The following is a 20,472-nucleotide window of genomic DNA, read 5'->3' on the forward strand; positions in this document are numbered from 1 at the left end:
TAAAATCAAGTTTTGAAATAATTCTTTATAAAAATACCGTTTAACGAAAAATAAATTTAGTTTCCGAATAAAATAAGAACGTTTCGAAATTATCAGAAATTCGAAAATAATAAAGATTTAAAACGGTCATTAAGCTCGTATATTAAATTGTTTAAATATGAAAGTTAAATTGAGCAATCGATATTAAAAATCCAACTGAAATAAAATTTCATTAGTTAAAATAAAGTTCGAAATTATGATTTAAAACGATTTTAGCTAAATAAAAATAATTAAGCATAATTAATCGAGTTTTAAAAATTCGGGGTATTACAAGAACATTCACAAAACCTGTTAGATTGCTAGTAAATTTTAGACTGGATCAGCCCATTTAGGGTCGCTTTTACTTCGCTTCGGGTATGGGTCGGGTCCAATCGTGTAACACCTAGGGCTGAGCACGGATCGGATATCCGATCCGAAATCAACATTCGGATCGGATATCCGTATCCGAATATTTGGAAATTTGTTATCCGTATCCGATCCGAAAATTTCGGATATCCGATATTCGAATATCCGAATTTTTCGGATCGGATAATCCGGATATCAAATATCCGAAATGCTCCTGTCATTTTTTTTATCCTGTATCATTTTAAATTATTTTCTACAAAAAATATTTAAGAAATAAGCTTCTGCAGTCTTGCTCACAATTAAAATAATACATATAAACAATATCATAAATCAGGAAGGATTTGTTTCATCCCAATCTTTAAAAACACAGTGCTGCCAACAAGTCAGCAATTAAATTCAAGGTATGCAAACCCATCCCAACAGAAAGCAACACATAATACTTAATAGTCTTAAAACAAAATTACAAGTCTTCAACAACAACGCTTAATCGTTTACAAAAGTCTTCAACTACATTAAATATAAAAAACAAGTGAAATTTAATAATTAGAAATAATCATCAACGACGTAAACCGATGGTTGCTCCACCAATGAGGACAATTCTACAAAAAAAAATAAACATTATGTTAGTATTTTACTACTAAAGTACACAAAAGGAGCAGAAATTTATAATATAAATAAAGAGTAACATAGAAATATATATTACCCTCCTCAATCTTTTCCATTTCAGCAATACTTTCTTCGATAATAAGTGGGCGATTTGCAATACGCAACCAATCTTGTCCGCATATTAAAGCTTCTGCCATAAGTGATGAAAGAGAACTACGAAATTGATCAAGTATCCTTCCCCCGGTGCTAAATGCATATTCTGAAGCGACTATGGAAACCGGAATAGCTAATACATCCCTAGCCATAAGAGCAACTATTGGATACCTCTCCTCGGCTTTTTTCCCACCATCCTAAAGGATCAAAGCTCTTCCCAATGATATTAGGCTCTCTATCATCCATTAAATACTTATCCAAATCAGTTTTTTTTTCCAAAAGAACTTGTGCACCAACATGCTTCTCAAATTCATAGTCTGCCACATCACGCTCATTGTATACATCCGTATCCATAGAAGCCAAATCTACTACTTCCGAAGGAACAGATACATTTTGAGTTTGAGAAGAAGCATAATGTTCATACAAAGAAGTCAAAGCATCGGAGACCATGCCATACAACTTCGAAGCCTTATCTAAATCATATTGATCATCTATAGCCCACTTGACATAGAACATTTTACGACGAGGGTCAAGCACAACAGCAATATATAACATCAAATTAATGTTATCCACATTATCCCAATACTTATCATGCTTTTTCTTCATTTTGTAAGCCATTAACCTCTCACCACTATTACTACTCTCACACTTTCTTTTTATCATCTTGCTTATTGCCACAAGCTCTAGCAAATATTCGTTAGAAGTAGAATACAAAGATCCAGAGAGCCTCAAAGTAGCATCATAAAAAATCTTAAGAAAAGGGAGAAAAGAAGAAGCATGATCCCAATCATAATCAACGGGTACACCAGCTTGTTTTGTTAACTCAGCAACGTATTTACCACCATCAGAATTTTCAAGCAAATCAAAAGCTTTTCGGAAAACCATAGCATAATCCAACATCAAATAAGTGGAGTTCCACCTAGTTTCGACATCTAAACAAAGTTGACGTTTTGACTCAATTTGCTCTTGGTTTACACAATTTTTAAACTTTTGTAATCTTGCAGGAGAAGATCTAACAAACTTCACAGCACCACGAATTTTTTTGATTGAATCCTCACAATCTTTTAAACCATCTTTCACAGTAAGATTAAGAAGATGGGCTGCACAACGCATATGAACATATTTACCATCCAAAACAGTCCCATCCTTCCATCTTTGCAACCTCTTTCTCAAATATTGGACACCTACATCATTTGAACTTGCATTGTCTACTGTAATGGTAAGTACCTTAGTAATTCCCCACTCAAGAAGACACTTTTCAACCGCTTTACCAATTGCCTCACCTGAATGACCACTAATTGGACAAAAGTTCAAAATCTTTTTATGCAATTTCCAATTTTGATCTATGAAATGGGCAGTTAAACACATGTAGGTTAAAGTTTGAGAAGATGACCAAGTATCAGTAGTGAGACAAATACGAGAAGAACACTTGCTCAAATAACTTTTCAGTTTCTTTTTCTCATCTAAAAATACACGATAACAATCTCTAGCCACTGTGAAACGTGAGGGAATGAGGAAGTTTGGTTGACAAACTGACATGAAAAGTTGAAAACCCTCACGCTCAACAACTCTAAATGGCATTTCATCCATTATTATCATCTTTGCAAAAGCTTTCCGAGTATCCTCTTGCTTAAACTTCCAAAATTCTAATTTCCCTTTTTTTTCCCCAATTACATTTTCACCAACACTGCCATCTCCCATACTCTGTTGACTTTGTTCACTTTGCAAAGAAAGAAGCCTTTGTGATTTATCGATGTTAGGAGGGTATTCTTTACATCCAAGAAGGTGATTTTTCATAACAGATGTGCCTGTTTTAGAGCTACCACAAACATCAGTTGGACAATACACGCATTTAGCTCTTTCTTCTCCATTTTTTATGATCAACTCAAAATGATCCCAAAGCCAAGATCTTTTTTTCTTACCTTTATTTTGAGCATCAGTGGCAGTTTCAATTGCGGGCCTTTTGGCTGGAGCTTTCGGTACTGCAGCAGCCCCTTGCTCTTGTTGATTTTGACCTCCTTCACAAGGAGCACTTGAAACAACAGGGTCCTCGCTCGAGGGACCGGTTGGGGTAATACTTTCACCGGTCGTTTCATCCATTAATCTGCAACAATATCTCAATTAGAAAGGCTTGAGCAGAGGAGGAGCAAAGCAATACAAAACTTTTTGTTAATCTTGTAATTTCTCTTTAATTAAGTAAGCAGAGGAGCAAAGCAATTCAAAACTTTTTTTTCAAATTTCTATCCCTGTTACCACTTACCAGACTCTTTATTTCACATAAAAACTAAAACAACAATGACATTGCAAAGTCACAAACTTTGTATCCATCCGAATTTAAGCTTTGGGGTTAAATTAATTATTATTGATGAAGAAACTTGGGTATTATCAAATGGAGTACTTGAAGTATATTAATGTCGGTAAAGAATTACAAATCATAAAATTCATAATATAAGTATAGATTAATTTAATATTTTGAAGATTTTGTCACATGGGAAGATCTATCATAATTATCCAACTAATAAATATTGTTTTGTTTTTATTAATTGTTGCAATTAGGCATACTTCGTATATACTATATAGTTTCATTTAAACACTACTTAGGTAGTTAACTTTTAAACGTGATGCGGTGCTGGTAATCTGGTATGGTTCTAGCTATATTCTACTCCATAATTGGTAACACAAAGCACACATCTTTCATACTGTAAATACTGTAAATATTCTACTCCAAAATTGGTGACACAAAGCACACATCTTACATAAAACTCAGGCATTCAATATTATATTACGAACTCAATATATAGCTATCTAATAGTCCATAAAATTGTAAAATATAATTTTTCCACTGCACAATGTTAAGTACTCCGGTGACTAATCTGACTATAATGTCGAACAGCTAAGCAACAAGGCAAAAATAATTAGAAGGAGAAAACCCAAAACCTGAGCTTGCAGATTACCAAAAATCGAAAAATCAGGCATTCAATATTATATTACCCCAACAACCTTGCAAATTCACATAAAAAAATAGAAAGCAAAGAACTAAGATAAATTGTATTACCCAGTGAATTACAACAGAAGTAGAGCTTATGGTCGGTGAGAGATCGATAAGACGCTGCCGTGAAACGAGAGCTTGAGAGTTGAGAGCGGCCAGTGAGAGATGAGAGTGGGCTTCCGGTGAGAGATCGATCGTTGCCGGCGAGAGATCTAGATGAGAGATTGGGAAAGGACACAGATGAGAGAGAGAAACGGCGTGAGGCCGTGAGAGTCTGAGAGAGATATGAGTTTGAGTTTAGGGCAACATTTGTTTTAATTTTGAAAACTAAAAAATAAAAACTTGGATTTAGTACAATTTCGGATCTTTGGTCGGATATCGGATATCGGATATCCGATATCCGATAATTTTTCGGATATCGGATATCCGATTTCAGAAAAAATAAGATCCGTATCCGTATCCATATCCGATAATTACGGATCGGATATCCGATCCGAAATCGATTTCGGATCGGATATCCAAAAAAATCGGATCGGATGCGGATCGGGTATTCGGATTTTCAGATAGTTTTGCTCAGCCCTAGTAACACCCCGATAATTCCCATTTTCTAAAATAACCCTTTTTAAATATAACTGTAGGGAATTATCAAAGTATTATCGCCCGTGTGAAAACGTAACGGCTTATTCAGAATTTTGCAGTGGAAAACATAAAACTAACTTTTAGGTTCATAAATAATCTTATTACATATTAGGTCCAAAACCAATTAACTGAAATAAGGAAATACGAATAGTACGACAAATTTCAAATTTAAGTTAACAAACCAAATCACTTAATAAAGCAAATATAACTACAAGCTCTCTAATCCCGATCCCAATGATGCATCATCTTCAAACCTGTAGATGGGCAACGCTTATTGATCCTTAGAGACTGCTCACCAAAGTTGGGTCATCACAGGATCAATAAGGCATAGCCATGATCAACACACACAAACAAAGCACGTAATCAGCAAAGCTGAGTACTACATACTAAAACAATAATAATCCTAACATGATACTATTAACGAACAACCCTAACATGATACTAATGAACATAAACAAGGGCAGACATAACATGATAATTTGACGACCATACTTGACTAGACTAGGCTAGACCTACAACAATAATATTATTTTAGTTGAAATAGACAATGGACCGAGTTGTCCATCCAGAAGTCTTCACTAAGGAAGACGAGGTACGGGCATACTCCGTAACCTCAGTGACATGCGATATCGATGAACGTTTTAATAAAAATAGAACACGGTGATCAATCCGGTCCCAGAAAAGGCCATGGGCTACCACCATGAACCCCAACTCCTGTTTTTCCGTCACTTTGGACGTGCACAGTCTAAAGCTATTGCTACTCAGTTTCACTTTACATGATTTACAAATTGAGATTCCGTTATGACTCAACAATCACATAAGACATACAATTCACATTCGTTCACAACTGTTTTTATCTTGGAATTAAGTAAGTGATCATAAAAGCATCAATCAAGACTCATTCCAATTTACCCAACCTTTCCTTTAACCATGAGAAACCCTGTATATGGGCATAAAGTTTCAACTTACTAAACAAGGTCCACCGCCCTCATAAAGTAGTGAAAAGATAGAAAGGGAACAACAACCAATCGATCCAAACCAATCATATAGAATAATCTAGTGTTCCCAACCAACATGTTTGTATCAATCATCCATACTAACATGTTACAGTTCTCATAGTGCAAAATAAGTTCAATAAGTTTGTCCAACAGTATTAAACATGCACATTCCATATAACCAAGTTCGTCCATAATATCAACATCACCAAGTTCAACAATAATATCAACATAACCAAGTTCAACAACAAATTCAACATGGTTTCAACAATTAGCACGCAGGTATGTACGTACCTTGTGTAAACAAACTGATAGGCCACTTTAACACTTTCAAAAGTCGCCTAAAGAGAATTCTCCGCCTAAAACAACCAATAAATAATCTCAATCAATTTCTAATCATTGACAGCCATAATAAAGCATTCTAAATGCATCCTAAACATATTTAGAACTTTCCTAAATATCAAAACTTGGAACATTTGCTTTCCTAGCATCATAATACTAGTGATTGAAATTCGTTGAAAACTTTTTGCAAACATCATACTCTAAATTTTCAGCAATATAAATTAATTTAAAAACTTCACCAAGGTCAATCTACGTTCCTAGTATCTCAAAACAACCAATTCGACAATCCATACTCAACCTACCATGATTAATAATCATAAAAACTTTGAATTTCATACTTTAAACCATCAAAACCAATATTTCAATGTCATTAGATAATCTGAAAATCAATAACTTTATTATAAAATTCATATAATCTTAAATTTATAATTTAAATCACAAAACCCATAGCTTTAATTCAAGAAAACATAATTCAAACTAATAAATCATGATTAAGCCCTAACTTAATTTTAATGAATCAAAACTGAAAATTAATTCGTTTTTAATCTCAACATCAAATCTGAAAATCATATTCCATAAAATTATAAATTTAATTTAAGAACATAATCTAAATTAACAAGCTTTAATTTAAAATAATTAGTTACTTATGGTTTAAGAAAGTAACCAATTCAAGAAGGAGGAAAGAGAGAGAGCTGGCGGACGGAGGTGGCTCGCGGCAGGGGCTGGGCACGGCGGCACGACTTGGCGGCGGCTGTGCGACTCGGGCTGCTGTGACACACGAAGGGGTTAAGGTAGCTCGAAAAAACAGAGGGAAGGAAAGAGAGAAGACGAAAAAGAAGGATGAAGAGGAGGGTGTTACCGTACTGGGCGGCGGCTGAGGCGTGCTGGACGGCGGCGGCTCGGCGACGGCGTGGAGGGAGAGAGGACGGCTGAGTGTTGGTGCGTGAGATTGGAGGAAGGATGGAGGGTTTCCTCTTTCTTTGGCTTCACGTGAGTATGGAGGGGAGAGAGAAGGGCTTGATTTGTTTTACGTGAAATTGTTTGGGTGAGGGTTTGAGGTTTGGGCTTTGATGTTGGGTTTTCCCAAGTAGGCTAGAATTAGGATTTAGCTTTTATGATTCGAATCCAAAACTGAATATGATCGTTTCCTAAATTCAATCAACTTTCGTAATTCAAATTCTTTTCAACTTAAAATTCAAAAATCATTTTCGATTTCGTAAATCGTTGAAAATATTAAAATGTAATAAGTAAATGTACGTTAATTATATATTTATTTCCAAAATTCATAAATTCTTATTTAAATATACGCCAAAATATATAAATGAAATTTATAAGATTACGGGGGATTACAATCTACCCCTCTTAAAAGAAGTTTCGTCCCGAAACTTGACACGAAAATTCACATATCTTTCCAAACTTTTCAACTTATTCTTATTGTAGAAGTGTTTTGTGCCACTCTTGTGCATTATTTTTCCAACTAAGAGTTACTTGTAATACTCAAGAACACATTTTCTTATGCGGATGATCTATTTACTTGCATCAACATGTAAAGGTTGCTAAAAATAAGCATAAAATGCATAAAAATATCATAAAAATAGGTAAAAAGCGCGAATTTCTATCGCATTCTACCCTCCTTAAAGAAAACGAGTTACGCCCTCGTAACTCACCTCAGAAAATAACTCTGGATACTTGATCTTCATTTCAGCTTCGGCTTCCCACGTTGCCTCTTCGTACTCGTGGTTCGACCAAAGCACTTTCACTATGTTGACGTCCTTATTGCGTGTACTACGCACTTTTCTATCAAGGATTTTCACAGGCCTTTCTTCGTATGTGAGGCTACTATCAATCAGGGATATAGCGCTTTAGTTGGGAAATGTGAAACACGTCGTGCATCTTTTCGAACTCCATTGGCAAGGCTAACTTGTATGCTACTTTCCCTATTCGTTGCAGAATCTCATATGGGCCTACGTACTTGGCACTTAGCTTGCCCTTTTTCCCAAATCTCAGCACACCCTTGGTTGGTGATACTTTCAGGAACACTTTATCACCTACTGCAAATTCATCATCTCTTCTTTTCAAATCAGCATAACTCGTTTGCCTATCCTGGGCAGCTTGAATTCTAGCCTGAATCATTTTTACATTCCTGACAGTCTCCTCAATGAATTCCGTTCCCAAGATTATATTCTCACCGAAATCATTCCAGCAGGTGGGACTTCTACACTTTCTCCCATATAGTGCCTCAAAAGGTGCCATCTTAATGCTTGCATGGTAACTATTGTTGTATGAAAATTGGATCAAGTCTAGATGGTCTTCCCAACTACCCTTAAAGTCAATCGCACAAGCCCTCAACATATCTTCCATAGTCTGGTTAGTTCTCTCAGTCTGACCATCAATTGCAGGGTGGAAAGCAGTGCTCATTTTTAAAGTTGTCCCAAGGTTCAACTGGACCTTTTGCCAAAATTTCGAGAGGAATCTTGAATCACGGTCTGAGATAATATCGGTTGGGACCCCATGCAACCTCACTACATGCTTAATGTAAGTCTTTGCAAGCTGTTTCTTTTTCCACGTCTCTTTAATCGGAATAAACACGGCTGATTTTGTTAGACGGTCCACAATTACCCAAATGGTATCATTTTCGTTCTTTGATCTAGGCAAGGCAGTAACAAAATCCATAGAAATGGAATCCCACTTCCATCCAGGCACTTCTAAAGGTTGAACTTTCCCCATGGGTCTTTTGTGGTCTATTTTGACTTTCTGACAGGTTAGGCATCTAGACACAAACTCAGCAACTTCCCGTTTCATATTAGGCCACCAATAGATTTGCTTCAGGTCTTTGTACAGCTTGTCACCCCCAGGGTGCACAGAATATGGAGTATTATGCCCCTCATCCATAAGACGTCTCTTGAGTTCTTCACACTTCTGTGGTACACACCATCTCCCTTTGAACCTCAAACTACCATCTTCATGAATCTTGAAATCTACTTCTTTCCCTTGATTCACCTTTTTTTTTTTATCTTTCCTAAGTACTCATCCCCAGCTTGACTTTCTCTAATCTCCTCGAATATGGACAACCCCAATGATAATGCACTCAGTTTTGCTTTGGTTTCCCCAGGACTTACTATTTCCAGGCTAAGTTTCTGCATGTCTCGACACAACTCTTCAGGCACTACCAAGACATTCATACTATGGCTAGATTTCCTACTCAATGCATCGGCAACTACATTTGCTTTCCCCTCATGGTACTGAATGTTCAAATCATAGTCCTTGATCAACTCTAACCATCTTCTTTGTCTCATGTTGAGGTCTTTCTGGGTGAAAATGTATTTTAGGCTTTTGTGGTCTGTGAAGATCTTACACGTTGCCCCATAGAGGTAATGTCTCCAAATTTTCAAAGCGAAAACAATCGCAGCTAGCTCTAGATCGTGGGTAGGGTAATTAGCCTCATATGGTTTCAATTGACGCGACGCATACGCAATCACCTTCCCATTCAGCTGTAACACACACCCCAACCGATTCTTCGACGCATCACTATATACCTAAAACCCTTCATTCCCATCAGGCAAGGTCAAAACAGGTGCTGAGGTTAAACGCTCTTTGAGAATTTGGAAGGCTTCCTCGCATTTTTTGCTCCACTCAAACTTTGATTCTTTCTTCATCAAGTTGGTCATGGGTCTTGCTATCTTTGAGAAATCTCTCACAAATCTCCTTTAATAACCAGCTAGACCTAAGAAACTCTGAATATCAGACACATTCTTTGGAGTAGGCCACTCACTCACAGCTTGAATCTTGGCAGGATCCACAGAGACTCCTTCCTTTGACACATAATGTCCCAAAAATGCTACCTTTTCCAGACGAAACTCACACTTAGAGAACTTTGCATACAACTGGTTCTTCCTAAGCGTCTCCAAGATAACCCTCAGATGCTCATCATGTTCCTTTTCATTCCTTGAATAGATCAGAATATCATCAAGGAATACCACCACGAACTTATCTAGGAATTCATGGAAAATCCTATTCATTAAATCCATAAATATGGCGGGTGCATTGGTTAACCCAAAAGGCATTACTGTAAACTCATAATGGCCATAACGAGTCCTAAATGCAGTGTTATGAATGTCTTTCTCAGCTACCCTCAATTGGTGATATCCCGAACGCAAATCAATCTTTGAGAACACACTTGCCCCATTCAACTGGTCGAATAGGTCATCTATCCTAGGGAAAGGGTATTTGTTTTTTATTGTTACATTGTTCAACTCCCTATAATCAATACACAACCGCATACTCCCATCTTTCTTTTTGACAAACAATACTGGAGCTCCCTATGGTGATGCACTAGGCCTAATGTATCCCTTGTCGAACAAGTCCTGCAATTGTGTCTTTAACTCACTCATTTCTGGGGGTGCCATCCTATAAGGTGCTTTGGATATAGGTGCGGTTCCGGGATTTAACTCTATGGTAAACTCAAGGGCTCTAGCCGGTGGCATACCCGGAATCTCATCCGGAAATACATCTACGAATTCTCTTACGATTGGGACATCCTCTATCTTTACCCCAACTTCCTTACTCACATCTTGGACACTACAGAAAAATAGTTCACACCCTTTATTGACCAATTTCCTCACTTGCAATGCGGAGATCACCCCAAAGTTCCTAGACTTCCCAAAACGTCTATATGATATTGATTTCCCAGTAGGGTTCTTTAGGCTTACTTTCTGAATCTCGCAATCTATCCTAGCCTTGTATAAGCTTAGCCAATCCATCCCCAGAATCACATCTAGGTCCCCCAAACTAAATTCTATCAAATTAGATGAAAAAGTGCAATCTTTTATCTTCAAAGGCAAGTTCTTAAATAATTTCGCACACCTTATTGTTGCACCATTAGGCATACTAACAGGTAAATCAATTGCCTCAAAATCTACTAACTTCAAATTTTTAACAATAGAGGTCGAAATAAAAGAATATGTTGCCCCTGAATCAAACAATGTTTTAACAGTTAAGGAGTTGATAGAGAAAGTACCCGAAACTACATCTGCAGAACGTTCAGCTTCATTTTTACTCATTACGAACAGCTTTCCGGGAGCCTTGTTGTTATTGTTGTTCCCATTGGCAGGTTTGTTTTGGTTTCCCTGGTTATTTGGTGCCCCAGACGTCTTCGAACCTTGGTTCCCTGAATGGTTAAACCCTGGTTTCCCTTGGTTACTACTCCCACTACCATTCAGCTCTTTCTTCTGCTTTGTGAAGCACTCAAACTCTCTATGTCCCTTCTTAAAACAATAGTTGCAAATTACCAATTCCCCTTTACAATCCTTCCCAGGGTGGTTGTTTTTGCACCTCCTGCAGTGGTACACTCTGTCAGTTTGGTTTCTGTTGTTATAGTTATTCCCCTGGTTGTTTCTTCCCTGGAAATTACCATTACCATTACCATTCCCATTTCTATTCATTTTGAAGTTCCCCTGACTTCCCCCAGCATTAAACTCTTTCCTTTTATCCCCAGCAACAACATTCTTCTTGTCTCTCCTGGTCTGCAGGCCATAAATATGAGCAGCCCTTCCATACACAATGTCTAAGGACGTAAAGGTTTCCCCGCCTAATCCCAGTTGGATCTCATCGGTTAACCCCTGCTCAAACCTCTGAGCATTTAGTTCCTCAGTAGCTACCACCTCAGGTGCAAACCTCGACAAAGCTATAAACTTACTGTAGTATTCAGCAATGGTCATATTCCCCATCCTAAGGTTGATAAACTCCTGGGCTTTCTGCTTCCTCATAAAAGGAGGATAAAACTTCCCCCTCAAAGCAACAATAAAAGAATCCCAATTGAATCCCTCAGCAACACTTAGTCTAGTCACATTTTCCCTCCACCAAAGGTCGGCCTCATCTTTCAGGTAGAGGACAGCTTGGCCTACTTTCATATGCTCAGGACAGTTTACCGCCCCAAATAGTTTCTCAAATTCCCTGATCCAGTTTTCAAGGAAGGTGGGGTCTGCCTGCCCCTTAAAGTATGGTGGCTTAACTTTCGCAAGCCTTTCAAACATGTCCCCTGCAGAATCGGGGCGCTCAGTTCTTTCCTGGGTTAGTTTTTCCGCCAAGAGGCGAATAGCAGCAGCTAGGTCACTATTATTGGCCATCCTAGAGCGCGACCTGAAATTAATATACTCTAATTCAGGTTCAAAACTTTACTTATATTATCCTCTATCAATGCAATATCACATCAACATTCAAAATTCACACAAAAATGAACAATCATGCAAAACATTCAACTGAGAGACAAGGATTAACTTCAATCATCACAAATAATAAGGTAGAATGAAAGAAGAAAGCATTCCCCTTGCGTGCCCGTAATAAACTTTGATCCTTTAGATAGTCAATAATCTAACTTTTATTCCTCAGAAGAATGTCGATAACAATCCTAAATATTAACACACACCTGTTCCCAAAATAAAGTAAAAAGGTTCTACGATATAAACATAAACTATGGTTGGGCGAATTGTCCAACACTTTTCTCACACACAACTAAATATGTAAGCAAAGATAAAGGGAAACATCATCAGACTTGTCCTTTGATTCGCTATAACCTTCTAGGGTGAATAACTCATATTTAAGTTCATCATCATCATCCATATCAAAATAATAAGCTTCCTTTCTTGGCCTTGAGGATCTTCGTAGACCTTGAAGTTGATGATTATCTTTTTCTGGCTCAGACTCGGGCTCAGGCTCAGGCTCACGCTCGAATTCAAACTCAAATTCAGGCTCAAACTCAAATTCAGGCTCAAACTCAATCTCAGGCTCAGAATCAGATTCCACCCTCAGAAAAGATTTGTAGATATCCATTTTTTTTTACCAACGACACGGTCATACTCACGAATCGCCTCATCATCACTACCATATGCACTTGTTTTCATTACTTCGCGACGAATGTGCTCTAGACTACGAATTCTACTGTTGTCAGGTTCATAATTCATCACATTTTCATCATCGCTCAGAACAATAGGGTTAGAGTTGCTCCCTACTCTATTTTCTTCCATGCCAGACATGATTAGTGATCTATAACAATTAAACATAGTTCCTATGTTAGTAATTAGTACTCTCACTTATCGTATGATCCCACAATACACAATAAGTAAGAATATATATCAATCGCAAACCATAGGAAAGACACAACAGTTAGCAGGTAGAGAAAGTACAATCATGTTGACATACTGCAGACACAATGCTTCTATTCTATATGCCATTTCCCATGCTACCCATCTCTCAAACTAATCATAATATATCAAACATTGAAGCATAAAAGAATAAAACAAGAATGATTTATAAGAATTAATTTGATTAAACGAATAATTAATTAAACGACAAATAATTAATAAATAAATACAATATATTTTTTTTATATATATATATAATTACGAAAATATTAATTTAAATTAAAAAAAAAGAGACGAAATACATTAAGTCACATAAACAAGAACGTATTTCAAAGCACGTAATTCAAGAGTTAATTTTAAAATAAGTTCAAACATTTCTAACTAATAACTTTCAATTTATTCACTAGTTGTAGTTTACTTCAACGAAATTATTTTTACGTAACTAATTAGTTAGTTAGGTGCCTAAAATTTAAAAAGGTAGACACGAAATGTCAGTAAAACCTTTAGCTCAAAAATACCACTTTGTAACACCCCGATAATTCCCATTTTCTAAAATACCCCTTTTTAAATATAACTGTAGGGAATTATCAAAGTATTATCGCCCGTGTGAAAACGTAACGGCTTATTCAGAATTTTGCAGCGGAAAACATAAAACTAACTTTTAGGTTCATAAATAATCTTATTACATATTATGTCCAAAACCAATTAACTGAAATAAGGAAATACGAATAGTACGACAAATTTCAAATTTAAGTTAACAAACCAAATCACTTAATAAAGCAAATATAACTACAAGCTCTCTAATCCCGATCCCAATGATGCATCATCTTCAAACCTGTAGATGGGCAACGCTTATTGATCCTTAGAGACTGCTCACCAAAGTTGGGTCATCACAGGATCAATAAGGCATAGCCATGATCAACACACACAAACAAAGCACGTAATCAGCAAAGCTGAGTACTACATACTAAAACAATAATAATCCTAACATGATACTATTAACGAACAACCCTAACATGATACTAATGAACATAAACAAGGGCAGACATAACATGATAATTTGACGACCATACTTGACTAGACTAGGCTAGACCTACAACAATAATATTATTTTAGTTGAAATAGACAATGGACCGAGTTGTCCATCCAGAAGTCTTCACTAAGGAAGACGAGGTACGGGCGCGACTCCGTAACCTCAGTGACCTGCGATATCGAGGAACGTTTTAATAAAAATAGAACACGGTGATCAATCCGGTCCCAGAAAAGGCCATGGGCTACCACCATGAACCCCAACTCTTGTTTGTCCGTCACTTTAGACGTGCACAGTCTAAAGCTATTGCTACTCAGTTTCACTTTACATGATTTACAAATTGAGATTCCGTTATGACTCAACAATCTCATAAGACATACAATTCACATTCGTTCACAACTATTTTTATCTTGGAATTAAGTAAGTGATCATAAAAGCATCAATCAAGACTCATTCCAATTTACCCAACCTTTCCTTTAACCATGAGCAACCCTGTATATGGGCATAAAGTTTCAACTTACTAAACAAGGTCCACCGCCCTCATAAAGTAGTGAAAAGATAGAAAGGGAACAATAACCAATTGATCCAAACCAATCATATAGAATAATCTAGTGTTCCCAACCAACATGTTTGTATCAATCATCCATACTAACATGTTACAGTTCTCATAATGCAAAATAAGTTCAATAAGTTTGTCCAACAGTATTAAACATGCACATTCCATATAACCAAGTTCGTCCATAATATCAACATCACCAAGTTCAACAATAATATCAACATAACCAAGTTCAACAACAAATTCAACATGGTTTCAACAATTAGCACGCAGGTATGTGCGTACCTTGTGTAAACAAACTGATAGGCCACTTTAACACTTTTAAAAGTCGCCTAAAGAGAATTCTCCGCCTAAAACAACCAATAAATAATCTCAATCAATTTCTAATCATTGACAACCATAATAAAGCATTCTAAATGCATCCTAAACATATTTAGAACTTTCCTAAATATCAAAACTTGGAACATTTGCTTTCCTAGCATCATAATTATTGAACTAGTGATTGAAATTCGTTGAAAACTTTTTGCAAACATCATACTCTAAATTTTCAGCAATATAAATTCATTTAAAAACTTCACCAAGGTCAATCTACGTTCCTAGTATCTCAAAACAACCAATTCGACAATCTATACTCAACCTACCATGATTAATATTATAAAAACTTTGAATTTCATACTTTAAACCATCAAAACCAATATTTCAATGTCATTAGATAATCTGAAAATCAATAACGTTATTATAAAATTCATATAATCTTAAATTTATAATTTAAATCACAAAACCCATAGCTTTAATTCAAGAAAACATAATTCAAACTAATAAATCATGATTAAGCCCTAACTTAATTTTAATTAATCAAAACTGAAAATTAATTCGTTTTTAATCTCAACATCAAATCTGAAAATCATATTCCATAAAAATTATAAATTTAATTTAAGAACATAATCTAAATTAACAAGCTTTAATTTAAAATAATTAGTTACTTAGGGTTTAAGAAAGTAACCAATTCAAGAAGGAGGAAAGAGAGAGAGCTGGCGGACGGAGGTGGCTCGCGGCAGGGGCTGGGCACGGCGGCGCGACTTGGCGGCGGCTGTGCGACTCGGGCTGCTGCGACACACGAAGGGGTTAAGGTAGCTCGAAAAAACAGAGGGAAGGAAAAAGAGAAGACGAAAAAGAAGGATGAAGAGGAGGGTGTTACCGTACTGGGCGGCGGCTGAGGCGTGCTGGACGGCGGCGGCTCGGCGACGGCGTGGAGGGAGAGAGGACGGCTGAATGTTGGTGCGTGAGATTGGAGGAAGGATGGAGGGTTTCTTCTTTCTTTGGTTTCACCTGAGTATGGAGGGGAGAGAGAAGGGCTTGATTTGTTTTACGTGAAATTGTTTGGGTGAGGGTTTGAGGTTTGGGCTTTGATGTTGGGTTTTCCCAAGTAGGCTAGAATTAGGATTTAGCTTTTATGATTCGAATCCAAAACTGAATATGATCGTTTCCTAAATTCAATCAACTTTCGTAATTCAAATTCTTTACAACTTAAAATTCAAAAATCATTTTCGATTTCGTAAATCGTTGAAAATATTAAAATGTAATAAGTAAATGTACGTTAATTATATATTTATTTCCAAAATTCATAAATTCTTATTTAAATATATTAAATATACGCCAAAATATATAAATGAAATGTATAAGATTACGGGGGATTACAAATCGGGTTTTCAGGTTTATTTGTTTTTTTTGATAGTCGGATCGGGTCTGATTTTGTTCAGGACTTTGGGTTAATATCGGATCGATTCATATCGGTTCAGGTTTTTTTGGCTTAGATTGGATTTTTCGAGTTTCGAGTTGTAATAGGTTATTTAACTTTAGATTTGACTGTGAATGATAAAAAATATTCAATTATTAGTATCACGTAACAATATTTCTTACAAAATAATAACATTGATTCCCCGAATTCTCCTCTTGTGCTTCCAGGTTCTCATACCTTGCTTCAATCTAGATCTTCAAGTTCGTATCGTTCTCCAGGCATGGGATCTTCAAGTCCCAATGAGGAATTGACTTCAGATCGTAGTCAAGTGGAGGAGATCATTAATAAACATTTTAAAGAGTTGTATAGGGAGTTACATCCATACCTTACACTTGTAATTATGGTGAGCAGTTCACAGGTGTCCTAAATGAAGAAGCATTCTAGTTATTCATATCATTCGGGTTGATTGTGAGTAGTTCATTATGTTTCGAACACGTTTAATAAGTATTTCTTTTAAGTAGTTTTAGGTATTTGAGGTTTTGAGGATTTTGAATCAATGTTTTGATGGGTCTTTAATGGTTCCAAGTTGTTTGGACTTTAAGACTTTGCAAAGCATGTTAATTTGTAGTAGTTAAGTTTCGTTGTAAAATTCTGATAAAAGCCTTAACCCTTTTCATGGTAGTGGTAATTCCTTCATCATTCATTTTATTTATTAAAGAAATACAGTTTTAAAAAGCAAGGAATTATTAGGGTGTTACAAAGTGGTATTGTAGAGCATAGCTCTAAGTTGTATTATTTTGTTGTAAGTCATATTACAAAGTGATACAATATAGTGCAAGTTATTGATTTCTTGTTTGATTTTGATGTTAATCTATATTCTGTAAAACAATTAATTTGTCATTAATGTAAATTTTTCTTATAGTATACCAATAAAGAGAACAATCGTCAAGTAAAGCACGATGCTCATGAACAATGACACGGCCATGCAAAGGCCGTACATCTTCTCGTTGCTCTGCATCTTAATTGGAGTCAAGCACTATCTTGAATAGGTCGCGTAAGTTAAGAAGAACAACGGTGCATCCATATGCTCTAAACTCACTTGGTTCCTAATAATACGATCGTGCATAGAGTGTGCCCCGGGCTGCGTTCCTTCTCCTTTGGGCCATGACTTGCTACTTTGGGTCCGTCTTAGCATTTGTCCCTTGGACTGGGTTGGAGCTTTCTTCTTCTAAGGAGCTCCAAGTATGATGGTTGTGAATAACTTGTGATGACGAGGGAAGGAAAATGAGGGTATCCGGGATAATCTTGAATTCTTGATCCTTCGAACTAGGGATATTTATCTCTTATGGATTAGCGAAATCCTATTTCCGTCACTTTATTTTGTTTGGTATGAAAATACAGGAGAGACGAGCCCTCCTTAGAAAAATAAGTAAAGAAAGAAAGACAAAGAAATAGGATATGCTCAAAATGCAAACTTAACAACTAAATTACTCTACTATACACATAAATTGAATTCAAATTTCCCTAATCATGTGCAAATAACAATTACATCAAACAATGTTAGCAGTACCTTATATAATACCGCTCAAATCAATATAAAATTATCCTTTTCACGTGACAACCCTACAAATGTATGGAGTACTCCCTTCGTCCCGGAATACTCGTCCTGTTTTCCTTATAAAATCGTCCATAATACTTGCCCCGTTTCTATAAATGACATATTTTTTATAATTTTATATTGTTTCTCTCATTTACCTAAGGTCCCACTTGTATTCTTGTTATCTAAAAAACATTAAAAAAAATCACCCCACTCTCCACCATCCTCAAAAAGTTTACACATTTCCCACTAACTATATTAAAAAAAAAATCTATTATCAACTACCATCTAATTAAATAATAAGTCAACTAATTTGTCTTAAACTATATGTCGGACAAATAGATGCGAGTATTCCGGGAAGAAGTGAATAACTCTTATCCCAAACCTTTAAAATACATGAAATTGGAGTACTATGCTTTAGTCATATGGGTGACCAAAGCATGAAATTCACTATTGATAAGTAATGAAATTTACAAACCTTCCCTTGAAAGATTCTATATTGATGTTGCAAGCATCTAAGGTTCAAGTCTCCTTACTTGCATTTTTCCTACTTCTTTTACTTTGCTTTTTTTTATTTTATTTTTTATTTTTTATTTTTATTTCCTTCATATTATTTTTTTCTTCTGAATGCCTCAGCTCCCTTTGTCCTCTTTCTTTTCGTCACTTCTCCTTGGACAAATTGTCCCTTCCTGCTTTGTCTACCCTCTTTTTTCATCAAAAAACATTCTTGTCCATTTACGTAGATGGATTCAGCCATAACATATTTTACATAGCTATTGATGAATCATGTAATTCTTGTCTAATTGATATTTTTTTGGCTAAGCTCATTTTCACGGGGCTTTTCCCCCTCATCGCTCTGCTTATTTGCTAATTTTGTTTTAGTTATTGATTTCAATATCTTGGGGGACAACGCGCGTTAACACGCGGTCCAACAACTAGTTTAAAAAACAAAGGTACGTAGTATGTTACTAGTTCGAATCTTCTTCCCCCATTTGTAATTTATATTTGACTCGGCAGCTCATTCTCACTAATATTTTACTCCCTCTGTATTAGCTCTAATTACTACTTCCGGACATAGTTTTTTAGGAGCCTCCAATTATTTATTAATTTTTATTTTCCTATGAACCCACTTACATCATAAGTAATTCTATTTTAGTAACTTTTACACCCCTTTTATTTCTTTTATATTTCTTTATTTTCAACAACCCGCTTACATCATTATTATATCAAATTCAACTATGCTTTGTTTATACTTACAGGTCAAAAAATACGGAGGGGGTATACTACAAAGTCCAGGAAACCCCGTACTCCCGTCTTTTGATTTTCCTCGAGCAACAATACCTAATATTTAAAAAACACAACCAACATAATTTCAATGGCACGTAAGCAACACCATTTTAAGGACACGTGTCACAACCTTATTAATCTTTCTATTTACTTTTTGTTATGAAAAAATAATGGTCATTCATTATTCCATTTTATTGGCATTAGTTATCACATAGTATACTACTAATCCTCTCGTCTCTTTAATTTACTAGAATTGTACTACCAAAAATTAAGATCGATACTCAACTTGATTATGCCTAAACAACCGTCCCCTACTTCATCTTTCCTATTCTTCACCTTCCCATTAACTCTCCAACCTTGATTATTTTCAATGTTAATTTAATTCAATCCCTAAATGTTCTCCCCTTCTCATGTAGCAACAACAACAACAACAACAAAGCCTTAGTCTCAAAATTATTTGGGGTCGACTAACATGAATTGTCATAGGAGATCGCCATTGTGATCAAATCAAACCAGTAAGGAGCGGAAAGTTAAAAGAATAAACAATGAGGAGGAAGAAAGTGAGATTAATGAAAGTAAGGTAAGAGGAAAATATATATATGCTTCATATAAATCTCTACCCTTTAAAAAGTGGGAAGGCACATTACTGTGCTTATGAACAGTAACCTTTTTTTTCCTCCTTTTTTTTTTTTTTTTTTTTTTTTTTTTTTTTTTTAATTTCAGTTTTTTGTGTCTTTCTTTCTCCTTTTTCCTCCTCTTGCCCACATGTTCTCTTTCATTACCCATTAAAATGCCAAATTGCCAATATTCATCTTCTTCTTTCTTGTTCCATGCCATTTTCATCAGTAAACTCAAACAAGCATTTACTTATATCAACTTTTACAAACGGATCAAAACCAACAACAATATCGAACATCATTCGAATTAATTAACACAGTATAATACTCCTCTTGTTTTTTCTTTATGTCTTTGCAAGTTAAAGATTAGATTAAGATTGCAAGACCTAATTTCGGGTTT

Source organism: Spinacia oleracea, chromosome 6 (genome assembly GCF_020520425.1).
Source record: "Spinacia oleracea cultivar Varoflay chromosome 6, BTI_SOV_V1, whole genome shotgun sequence".
Taxonomy (NCBI): Eukaryota; Viridiplantae; Streptophyta; class Magnoliopsida; order Caryophyllales; family Amaranthaceae; genus Spinacia; species Spinacia oleracea.